General features: G+C 34.8%; 1 non-coding gene across 1 annotated transcript; it reads left to right on the forward strand.

The window, feature by feature from the left end:
• Window positions 1-4,389: 4,389 nt before the first annotated feature.
• Window positions 4,390-4,511, forward strand: LOC123833389. The gene has a single exon (XR_006788229.1). It is a non-coding gene; the product is annotated as a small nucleolar RNA SNORA26 (small nucleolar RNA).
• Window positions 4,512-11,498: the final 6,987 nt, after the last annotated feature.

The raw sequence follows: 11,498 nt of genomic DNA on the forward strand, positions 1-11,498 counted from the left end.
TCATTTTGAGTAATGCTCTTGAGATTCAACCATGTTGTTGAACATATCAGTATTTATTTTTTTACTTCTTTTTTCTGATTAGTGTTTCATTGTATGGATATACTAAAATTTTCCATTTGGTCGCTGATGGGCATTTTGGTTGTTTCCAGTTTTTTGGCTATTCTGCATAAACATATTATGAACATTTGGATAATGTCTTTGTGTGGACCTTTTTTTTCTTTTAACTTCTCTTGGATAACTACCTAGAAGTTGGATTTTGGGCCATATGTTAGTGTTTAATTAATTTTATACAAAATGGCAAAACTATTCCAAAGTGACTCTACCATTTTGCATTTTCACTAGCTGTGAATGAGAGTACCAGTTGCTCCATATCCTTACTCATACTTTATTATGTCTGTCTTTTTAATTTTAGAGAATCTGGTGAGTGTGTAGCATATCTTAATTTACATCACTCTAATTATTAATTATATCTAGCACCTTTTTACACACTTATTTGACATTCGCCTACCATCTTTTGTGAAGTGTCTAAATCTTTGCACATTTTTTAAAAATGGGTTGTTTGTTCTTTTATTATGAAGTTTTGAAGGTTTTTTAAAAGATGATTCTGAAGACATATCCTTTATTGGATATGTATTTTGTAAATACTTTGTCCCAGTCTGTGGCTTCTGCTTTCATTTTCTCTACTGTGGATTTTGAGGAAAAGAAGCTTTAAATTATGATAGATTCCAAATTATCACTTTTTTATAGTTGATTTTTTTTCTCTTTTAAAGTATATTTTATTGATTTTGCTATTATGGCAGTCCCAATTTTTTCCCCTTTGCCCTCCTCCACCCAGTAACCCCCGCTTCCCTCCATCAATACCCCCACTTTATTCGTGTCTATTTGAGCATATAAATTCTTTGGCTTCTCCATTTCCTATGCTGTTCTTAATATCTCCCTGTCTATTTTGTGCCTGCCAATTATGCTTCTTCGTCCCTGTAACTTTTCTCCCATTCTCCCATTTTCCTCTCCTCACTGGTAATCCTCCATGTGATCTCCATTTCTGTATTCTGTTCCTGTTCTAGCTGTTCTCTTAGTTTATTTTGGTTTTGTTTTAGATTCAGTTCTTGACAGTTGTGAGTTTGTTGTCATTTTACTGTTCAAAGTCTTGATCTTTTTCTTTAAAAAAAAAATAAGTCCCTGAGCGTGAGCTGTGAACCAAAGTGTTGCAGGTTCGATTCCCAGTCAGGGTATATGCCTGGGTTGCAGGCCATGACCCCAGCAACCGCACATTGATGTTCCTCTCTCTCTCTCTCTTTCTCCCTCCCTTCCATCTCTATAAATAAATAAATAAATAAATAAATAAATAAATAAGTAAATAAGTAAGTAAATAAATAAATAAATAAAAATAAGTCCCTTTAACACTTCATATAATAAGAGCTTGGCAATGATGAACTCCTTTAGCTTTACTTCTTCTCAGGAGCATAGTAAAGAAATTTTGTGTAGGCCAAGAGCAGCAAGATTTTTCTCCTATGTTCTTTAAGAAGTTTTATAGTTTTCCATTTAAAGTTATGTGCATGATATTAGATGAAGACCCAAAACGTTTTTATATTTGCATATAATTATCAAATTCTTGTAGCAATGTTTATCGAAAAAAACACATTTTCCCCATAAAATTATTTTAGTATCTTTGTCAAAATCAACTCATTACCTATATGCATGACTGTTTTGGACTCTCTGTTCTGTTCCACTGATCTCTGTGACTGTCCTCTATGCCAGTACTGCAATTGCTGTGATTACTGTAGTCCTACGGTGAGTCTTGAAATAAAGTAGTCCTCAATGTTGCTCTTCCTCTTAAAACTAGCTTGGCCACTCCAGGTGTTTTGTATTTCCATATTAATTTTTAGAATCAGCTTGTTGATTTACACAAAAAAAGACTGATGGGATTTTGATTGATAGAGTGTTGCTAAATTTGGATAGTTTGGACACTTTAACAATATTTAGCTTTGGTTATTGTAAATAATGCTTCAGTGAACATAAGGGTACATATATTTTTTCAAATTAATGTTTTAGGTTTCTTCAGATAAATTCTTAGAAGTGGAATTGCTGGGTCATAAGGCAGTTCCATTTTTAATTTTTTGAGGTAACTCCATACTGCTTTCCACAGTGGCTGCAGCAATCTGCATTCCCACCAACAGTGTATGAGGATTCACCTTTCTCCACATTCTCACTAACCTTGTTGTCTGTTCATTTATTGATGATAACCAGGCTTGAGGTAATGTCACATTGTGGTTTTAATTTACATTTCTCCGATGATTAGTGCTGTTAAGCATCTTTTCATATGTATTGGCCATCTGTAGGTATTCTTTAAGAGGTTTTATAGTTTTCCATGTAAAATTATGTATATAATATTAGGTGAAAATCCAAAATGTTTTTATATTTGCATATAATTATCAAATTCTTATAGCAATGGTTATTAAAAATAATCTAATTTATTGATAGGCCATCTACCCATTTTTTAAATGAGATTGTTTGTTTTTTGGTATTGAATTTTATAAGTTTTTAATAAATTTTAGATATTAACCCCTTATCAGATGTATTGGCAAATATGTTCTCCCACTGAGTGATATGTCTTTTCATTTTGTTGATGGTTTCCCTTGCTGTGCAAAAACTTTTTAGTTTGAAGTAGTCCCATTTGCTTATTTTTTCTTTTGTTTCCCTTGCTAGAGGAGATGTATCTGAAAAAATATTGCTCTGAGAAATGTCTGAGATTTTACTACCTATGTTTTCTTCTAGTATTTTTATGGTTTCAGGTCTAATGTTTAAGTCTTTAATCCATTTTGAGTTGAGTTGATTCTTGTGTATGATGTAAACAGGTGGCCTAATTTCACTTTTTGCTTGTATGTATCCAATATTCTCAACAACATGGTTTGAATAGACTATCTTTACCCCATTGTCTGCTTCTGTCAAATATTAATTGACTAGAAAGTCATGGGTTTATTTCTGCATTCTCTATTCTGTTCCATTGATCTGTTCTCTATTCTGTTCCATTGATCTAGTCTGTTCCATTTATGCCAGTGCCATGCTGTTTTGACACTATGGCTTTGTAGTATAGTTTGATATCAGGTAGCATGATTCCTCCAACTTTGCTTTTCTTTCTCAAGATTGCTGAAGTTATTACATTCTTTTGTGGGTCAATATACATTTTTGGATATTTTTTCTAGCTCCATGAAATATATTATTGGTATATTGATAGCAATTGTGTTGTATGTATAGATTGCTTTGAGTAGGATGGACATTTTAATGATGTTAATGTTTCCTATCCATTAACATGGTATATGCTTCCATTTGTTTGTATCTTCAATTTCTCCCTTCAGTGTCTTATAATTTTCTGAATGCAGGTATTTTACATCTTGGGTTAAACTTATTTCTAGATATTATAGATATTTTTTTGAAGCAGCTGTGAATGGAATTGTTTTCTTAGTTCCCTTTTCTGATAGTTCATTATTGGTGTATAAATATGCAAGTGATTTCTGGATATTTATTTTGTATCCTGATACCTCACTAAATTTATTTATCAGTTCTAATAGCTTTTTGGTGGAATCTTTAGGGTTCTCTCTATATAGTATCATGTCATCTACAAATAATGACAGTTTTACTACTTCCTTTCCAATCTGGATGCATTTTATTTTTTCTTCTTCTCTAATTGCTGTTGCTAGGACTTCCAGCAAAATGTTAAATAAGAATGGTGAGAGTGGACATCACTGTCTCGCTCCCAATCTTAAGGGGAACACTTATAGATTTTGCCCATTGAATATGACACTGGCAGTAGGTTTTTTCACATATGGCCTTTGTCATGTTTAGGTATGTTCCCTCTATTCCCACTTTGCTGAGAGTTTTTATGGTAAATGGGTGCTGGATTTTATCAAATGCTTTTTCTGTATCTATTTCTATGGTCATGTGGTTTTTATGTTTCATTTTTTAATGTGGTATATCATGTTTATTGATTTGTAGATACTGTGCTGACCTTGCATTCCTGGAATAAATCCCACTTGATCATGGTGTATGATACTTTTACTATATTGCTGAATTTGGTTTGCTAAGATTTTGTTGAAGATTATAGTGTCTATGTTCATCATGGATATTGATCTATACTTTTCTTTCTTTACAGTGTCTTGTTTTGGAATTAAGATAATATTGGATTCATAAATGAGTTTGGAAATTTTCCCTTCTCTTGAATTTTTTGGGAATAGTTTTAAAAGGTTAGGTGTTCTTTGAATGTTTGGTAAAAGTCATCTGTGAAGCTGTCTGGTCTAGGACTTCTGTTTGTTGGGATTTTTTTTTTGATAACTGCTTCAATTTAACTAATTGTAATCTATCTATTAAGATTGTCTGATTATCACCCTTCCTGTGCCCTTGTAAGGTTGATGCAGTGCCTTAGGAGGCTAACACAGAAGGGTAAAGTAAGTCTCCATAAAACCCAGAGACAAGATGGTAAAACTCCTCTTTGGATCCTGTCTGGAGTCACAGCTGAAAAAAAAAAAGATTCTCTGATTCTGTTTTGGAAGATTGTATGTTTCTAAGAATTTATCCATTTCATCCACATTGCCCAATTTTGTTGGCATCTAGTTGTTCATAATATTTTCTTACAATCTTTTGTTTTTCTTTGGTCAGTTGTTACTTCTCCTCTTTCATTTCTGATTTTATTTATTGGAGTCCTGTTTGTTTTTTCTTGATAAATCTGGTTAAAGTTTTATGAATCTTGTTTATCTTTTCAAACAATCAGCTCTCGGTTTCATTGATATTTTGTATTGTTTCTTTAGATTCTGTCTTGTTTATTTCTTCTCTGATCTTATTTACATCCTCCTACTCACTTCGGCTTTGTGTATTGTTCTTCAAGTTCCTTTAAGTGTAAAGTTAGATTGTTTATTTGAGATTTTTCTTGTTCCTTGAGATATGCCTACAAGTTATGAATTTTCCCTCTTAAGACTGCTTTCGCTCTGTCCCACAGATTTTGGGTGCTTGTGTTCTCCTTTGTTTCAGGGAATCTTTTGATTTCTTCCTTGATCTTGTTAATCCACTCATTGTTTAATAACATGTTATTTAGCCTACAAGTCTTTGTATGTTTTTCAATTTTTGTCTTATGGTTGATTTTTAGTTTCATGCCATTATGATCAGAAAAGATGCTTGTTAAGATTTTAATCTTAAATTTATTGAGACTTGTTTTGTGGTGTAACGTACTGCATTCTAGAAAATGTTCTATGTGCAGTTGAGTGTATATTCTGTGGCTTTGGGGTGAAATGCTCCTTAGATGTTAATTAGATCTATATAACCTAGTGTGTCATTTAAGATTGCCATGTCTTTGTTGATTTTCTGCCTGCAAGATCTATCCTTTGATGTCAATGGGGTGTTAAAATCCCTTTCTATAGCTGTATTTATCAAATTCTCCTTTTATGTCCATCAAGATTTACTTTACACATTTAGGTGCTATTGTATTGGGTTCACAAATGTTTACAAGGTTTGTATCCTGTTGTTGGAGTGCTCCCTTTTTCATTATGCAGTTTTTTTCTTTGTGTCTTATTATAGCCTTTATTTTCAATTCTATTTTATCAGATATAAGCATTGCTACCCCAACTTTTTTTTAATTTTCATTTGCATGGAATATCTTTTTCCATCCCTTTCCTTTTAGTCTGAGTGTATCTGTTGTTCTGAGGTGGGTCTTTTGTAGACAGCATATCTATCTATCTATCTATCTATCTGTCTATCTATCATCATCTATCTATCTATAAAATCTTGTTTTCTATCCATTCGGCTATCCTGACCTTTGATTGGAACATTTACACCATTTATATTTAAAGTGACTTTTGATTGGCATGCAGTTATTGTCATTTTATTCTTTAAACTATCTTCCTCTTTTCTCCTTCCTCCTCTTCTTCCTCCTCCATCCTCTCTTCTTCTCCTTGTCCTTCTTCTAGCACTCCCTTTAACATTTCTCATAATACTGGTTTGGTGGTAAGAAACTCCTTTAGCTTCTTCTTGTTTAGGAAGCTCTTTATTTCTCCTTCAATTTTCAATGCTATCCTTACTGGGTAAAGTAGTTTTGGTTGTAGGTTCTTGCTCTTCATCACTTTGAATATTTCACGGCAATCCTTTCTCTCTCTATTTTTTTTTCTTGGAAGATTTTGTTTATACTTTTAGAGAGAGAGGAAATGAGAGAGAAAGAGAGAGAGAAACATCAATGTGCTACAGAAATATCAAGTGGTTGCCTTTTGCACACCCCCAACAGAGGACCTGGCCTGCAATGTGCCCTGACTGGGATTCAAACAAGTGACCTTTCGGTTTGTAAGATGATGCCCTATCCCCTGAGGCACACAGTTAGGGCTATGCCAATCCTTTCTTGCCTAAAATATTTCTGTTAAAAAATTAGCTGACAATCTTGTGGAAGCTCTCTTGAAAGTAAATAACTGTCTTTCTCTTACAGCTTTTAAGATTTTCTCTTTGTCTTTAACTTTTGCTATTTTAATTATGAGGTGCCTTGGTGTGGGTCTTTTGGGGTTCATTATGTTTGGGAGTCTCTGAGCTTCCTGGCCTTGTATATCTTTTCCTTCACCAGGTTAGGGAAGTTTTAGTCATTATTTCTTCAGATAGGTTCTTGATCCCTTTTCCTCTCTCTCCTTCTTCTAGTATCCCTATGATATGGATATTATTACACTTCATGTTATTTCAAAGGTCCCTTAAACTAACCTCATTTTTAAAGATCCTTTTATATTTTCACTGCTCTTATTGGGTGTTTTTTTCTACCTTGTCTTCCAAATCTCTGATTCGATCGATCCTCTGCTTCATCCAACCTACTGTTTTTTTCTTCCTGTGTATTCTTCATTTCAGGAAATGTATTGTTCATTTTCACCGGTCCCTTTTTTTTATGGTTTCTATGTCCTTTTTTTCGTTTTGTTGAGTATCCTTGTAACCATTACTTTGAATTCTATATCTGATAAATTGATTGCTTCCATTTTATTTAGCTCTTTTTCCGGAAATTTCTTCTGTTCTTTTGAGCTTTGTTTCCCTGTTTCCCCATTTTGGCTGCCTCTTTGTGTTTGTTTCTATGTATCAAATCGATCTGTTGTGAATCCCAGTTTTTGTAGAGTTGTCTTATGTAGTGGGTGTCCTGTGGGGTTCAGTGGTGCAGATTTCTTGATCTAGGGTGAATGGCTGCCAACAAAGTATTGTGCATTGGTCCTTTAGGAGGGTGCCTGCATCTCTAGCTGACTCCTATCTCTCTCTGGTGGACAGAACCCCTACTGCATTTCACAGCCAGATGTTATATGGATACCTCTTCATGGCTCTGGTACTCTACATTGGGAAGCCTGGCCTAGGATTTAGACACCACACTTCTTAGGGAGATCCACCCTGCCACTGAGATATCCCTCTGCAACCTCAGCCACTGCCCTTGGGAGCAGGGCCAGCCCTATCACATCTCTACCCTTTCTACCAGTCTCCATGTAGCTTCTTCAGTAAATCCTTGGTTGTAGGACTTTTCTTCAGCTGGTCTTAAGATGGTTATTCAGGATGATTGTTCTATAATTTAGTTGTAATGCCAGTTTGTTTCTGGGAGGAAGTCAGTGTAGCTTCCCCTTACTCTGCTGCCATCAGATACTCCCATAGACTCTTTTTGTTTTATCTTCTAAGTCTATTTTATTTGAAACTTTCTTCTCTACTTCTTTTTTTTCCAATGACATTGAATAGTTGAGAAAAAAACGTTAGTTTTTTTGTAGAGTGTCCCTTATGCTGGATTTATCTCATGTTCTTTAACTTGTTTTTCTATGTCTTATATTTCCTATGAACTTGAAACTAAAACTAAAGACTTGATTAAAATCAACTTAAACATTCTTGGCAAAATATATCCCTGGTGATGTTGTATACTTCATTAATTCATATTATTAGGACACACATAGTGTCTGATTACTCTGCTATTAAGATGTACTAGTGGGTTCAGGTGATCTTCGGTCTCCTTCCTTCCAGACTCTTCTTTTAGGAGATGACTTGATCAGCCAACTTGGGAATCACTAGCCCACCTAGATCCACTATATTTACATTAGAATCATATATCTACCTCTCCAATTCTTAATTTATGTCATTGCCAAAATGAGAAACAATCCTTAAATCCTTTCTGGCTCTGATTGAATCAACAAAATTAAAAAAAAAACCATCTGCATTTTGTTACATTACCTCAGTCAGTTATATCTGTACACTATCTGTACATTACCACACAGCTACTCATATATCTCCTTCTTCTATAGTTATGCTTTGTTAGTCTCTGGCTTCTAAAAAAGTAGTCATTCTCATGCTGATAATTTATAATTTATTTGTTTATTTGATTAATATAAAGAGCTACAGTGAAAAAGTCAAGACAATTTAAATTACCATTTAGGACTGGAATAACTGATTTTGGTTCTGTTGACCTGGTATTCATTGTGTTCAATTCCTGAATCACAGAAAACTTCTTTTTTACATTATGCAGCTCAAGTCAGTTCCTATATTAGATTATATCAACCTGATTAAATTTTCTTTTATGTTTCTCAACTGGCAGTCATATCCATGGGCAAAATAACGACCTTTGAATTATCTTCTTATTTGATTAGGACATGCTGTATTTTTTTAACCTTTTTCTCTCTCTTTTCTGAATCAAGATTTAGTCATGTTAATTAGAACTGGTAGACCCTACAGCCAAATTTTAAATCAAACCAATGGTCTCATTTTTTGAAATAGCAGTGGGCATTTGTATGGGGAAATCTTCCTTTATTACCTTTCACTATGGTGGAAGGAAGCAGAGCAATTACTATTGCAGAGTAATTTAATACTGTTTTATTAACATGGTCTTTCATCGTGGAAGGAGTTCTGGGATTCATGATGATGTCCATTTTCAGTGAAATATTATCCTATTTAAATAGATTAATTCATGATCTACAGTTATAAAAACATAAAAGGATAAAGATGAACTAAAATCTGAAGAGAGAATAAAATGTAAAAATCAATTAACTTGCATCCTTTTAAAAATTATTATATGTACTATTACCTTTAATAATTAGATACACTTTCTCTAGTTTTTACCTGAGCTATTGTTCTTTTTTATGTCAGATACTTGACGTGTTAGAGTAGAGAAGAGGAATTAAAACTTGATTAATGGTCCCCAATAATTTAGAATTTAAATAATTCAGGTAATATAAATTGTATAAGTGGATACTTGTTTTTAAGTAGTGGATAGCTCTTTTAGAAGACATTATTTGGTTTTTAAATTATAGTTTACTTTTTCTGCCCAGTTTTCTGACATAATGGTATTGTGAGTATTTTAGAGAATGTAAATGAAAGAAAAATTTTTATGTAATGCTTTCTGTGTAAAAGTGCCATGGAAACATAAACTTTTCTAATAATTCTTCTTTCTTTTAATAGCAACTGTTATTTCTCCCAAAGGAAAGTGAAATTAAATCAGGGAGAAATGAAAGAATTGTCTTTTAAAACCAGGTTGTCTTTAATTCAATTGAATATTCATTTTGTTCTTCATACCTGAGTCGTCCTTTATTTTTCCAGATCACAGAATTCATTATGTTGTTTTCTATACATATTTTGCATTTGTTTATATGCCTATATTTTAATATATTTGAAGTAAATTTGTTTCATGGCATTTAAGGCAATTTTTAGAGAGCCACACTTATTTAATTTTTTTTGATTTTCAAATAAAATTTCATTCAGGTCCCATTTAACCATAATGTTTTTAATCCTAAGAATTATACTCTCCCCCAGCCTCTGAGTTCACTACATTAGAAGGAGGTAGATCTGAACTTCAATTTGAGCGTGCCACTTTGCTGCTTTCCTGGCTGCATGCAGTGGATTATTATCATGCAGGGTAGAGGGATGGCTCTTAGGACTATGACCAATTCCACCATGACCTGCTGCCTATTACCACTCAGGCATGTAAGCTTGTCTTCTTCCCCTCCACCTAGGAATCCTCTTTCTCCCCAATGACAGTGGAGATGGGTGTCAGGGAACCTCCTCCAGAGCCCTCTGGTCTTTTCAAGACCCTTAAACTGTACTTTAGATTTCAGATCGCCTATGGTGGATTCTTTTCATGGGCACTGTGATATTGTGATTTACAATAAGAAATGTATATTTGGTCATTGTTCGCATTTCTGGCACCGGGCTCCTGAAAGCCTTGGAATTTCCCAATGATGAGAACATCAGAGGTCTTTTGTTGTGTTAATGAGGTGATGTTTGGACTGCCCCAAGGACTCAGCAGGTCAGCAGGTAGCACCTTGTGATTAGAGGTCTGGAATGGTCAGTAACAGACATCCCACCAAACTCTGTGGAGGGCTGGATACCGAGTTCAATTACCAATGACCAATGATTTAATCAATCATGCTTATGTAGTGAAACCTCTATAAAACCCCAGAGGATGGGGTCTGGAGAGTTTCTGGGTTGACAAACTTGTGGAGGTTTGGGGAGAGTGGTGCTCCTGGAGACCACGTGGAAGCTCCTTGCCTTTTCCTCATTCCTTGCTCTATGCATGTCTTCAATATGGCTGTTTCTGAGTTATATCCTTTTGTCATAAATTGGTGACCTGGTGAGTAAATGGGTTTCCTGAGTTCTGTTATCCACTCTAGCAAGTTAACTGAATCCAAAGAGGGGGTTTTGGGAACCTCTGATTTATAGCCAAGTAGGCCAGATGTTTAAGTAACAGCCTAAATCTGTGACTGGCATCCTGAGTTGGAAGGAGCTATTGGAACCTCCAATTTGCAGCCAGTTGATCCAAAGCACAGGTAATGACATGAGCTTGTGATTGGCATATGAAGTGGAGGGCAATCTTGTAGGACTGAGCCCTTTACATATGGAATCTAACGCTATCTCTGGGTAGGTAAGTGTCAGAATTTGAGTTAAATTTTAGGACATCCTGCTGGCATCCTGGAGAATTGCTTGGTGGTAGGTGGGGAAACCATCCTCCCCATATATTAGAATTTGATCTAGAACCCCATTAGATACCATGAAAAGCCTGCCAAGACACATTCATCTTTTTCACAAGCATAGCAAAGAGGGTACTTCTTCCTTAGAGGTTGGTTGGTGTCTGAAATACACTCCTGCTGTACATGAGCAAAGTGAAGACCTTTTTTCACTTTTTTGGCAGATTTAAAGCCACGCTGCCTGGTCATGCCATTTACATGTTGTTGGCCAGACAAGGAACAAACCCAAGTGGTCCAGTCCTTTCATTCAGCAGCCAGTTCTGAGCATCCTCCAAAGTGAAGAATAAACATGATTATTTTCTCCAAATCATTTTGCTCCAGTCATAATACATACTGGGAAAAATTATGCTTAGAAAGATTCCTAGCAATCTAGAAAGATGTTCCCATTGGGCAATATAATGCACTCGCTCCTGTCTATGAAATAACATCCAGCCTAAGAAAAAGTCTTGTAAGAGTTTCCTTGAGCCAAGCTGATGACAGGTGTTGGAAAGCAAAATCTCAACGAATTGA

This window comes from Phyllostomus hastatus, unplaced genomic scaffold (assembly GCF_019186645.2).
Source record: "Phyllostomus hastatus isolate PE091 unplaced genomic scaffold, TTU_PhHast_1.1 phas_scaffold_21, whole genome shotgun sequence".
Taxonomy (NCBI): Eukaryota; Metazoa; Chordata; class Mammalia; order Chiroptera; family Phyllostomidae; genus Phyllostomus; species Phyllostomus hastatus.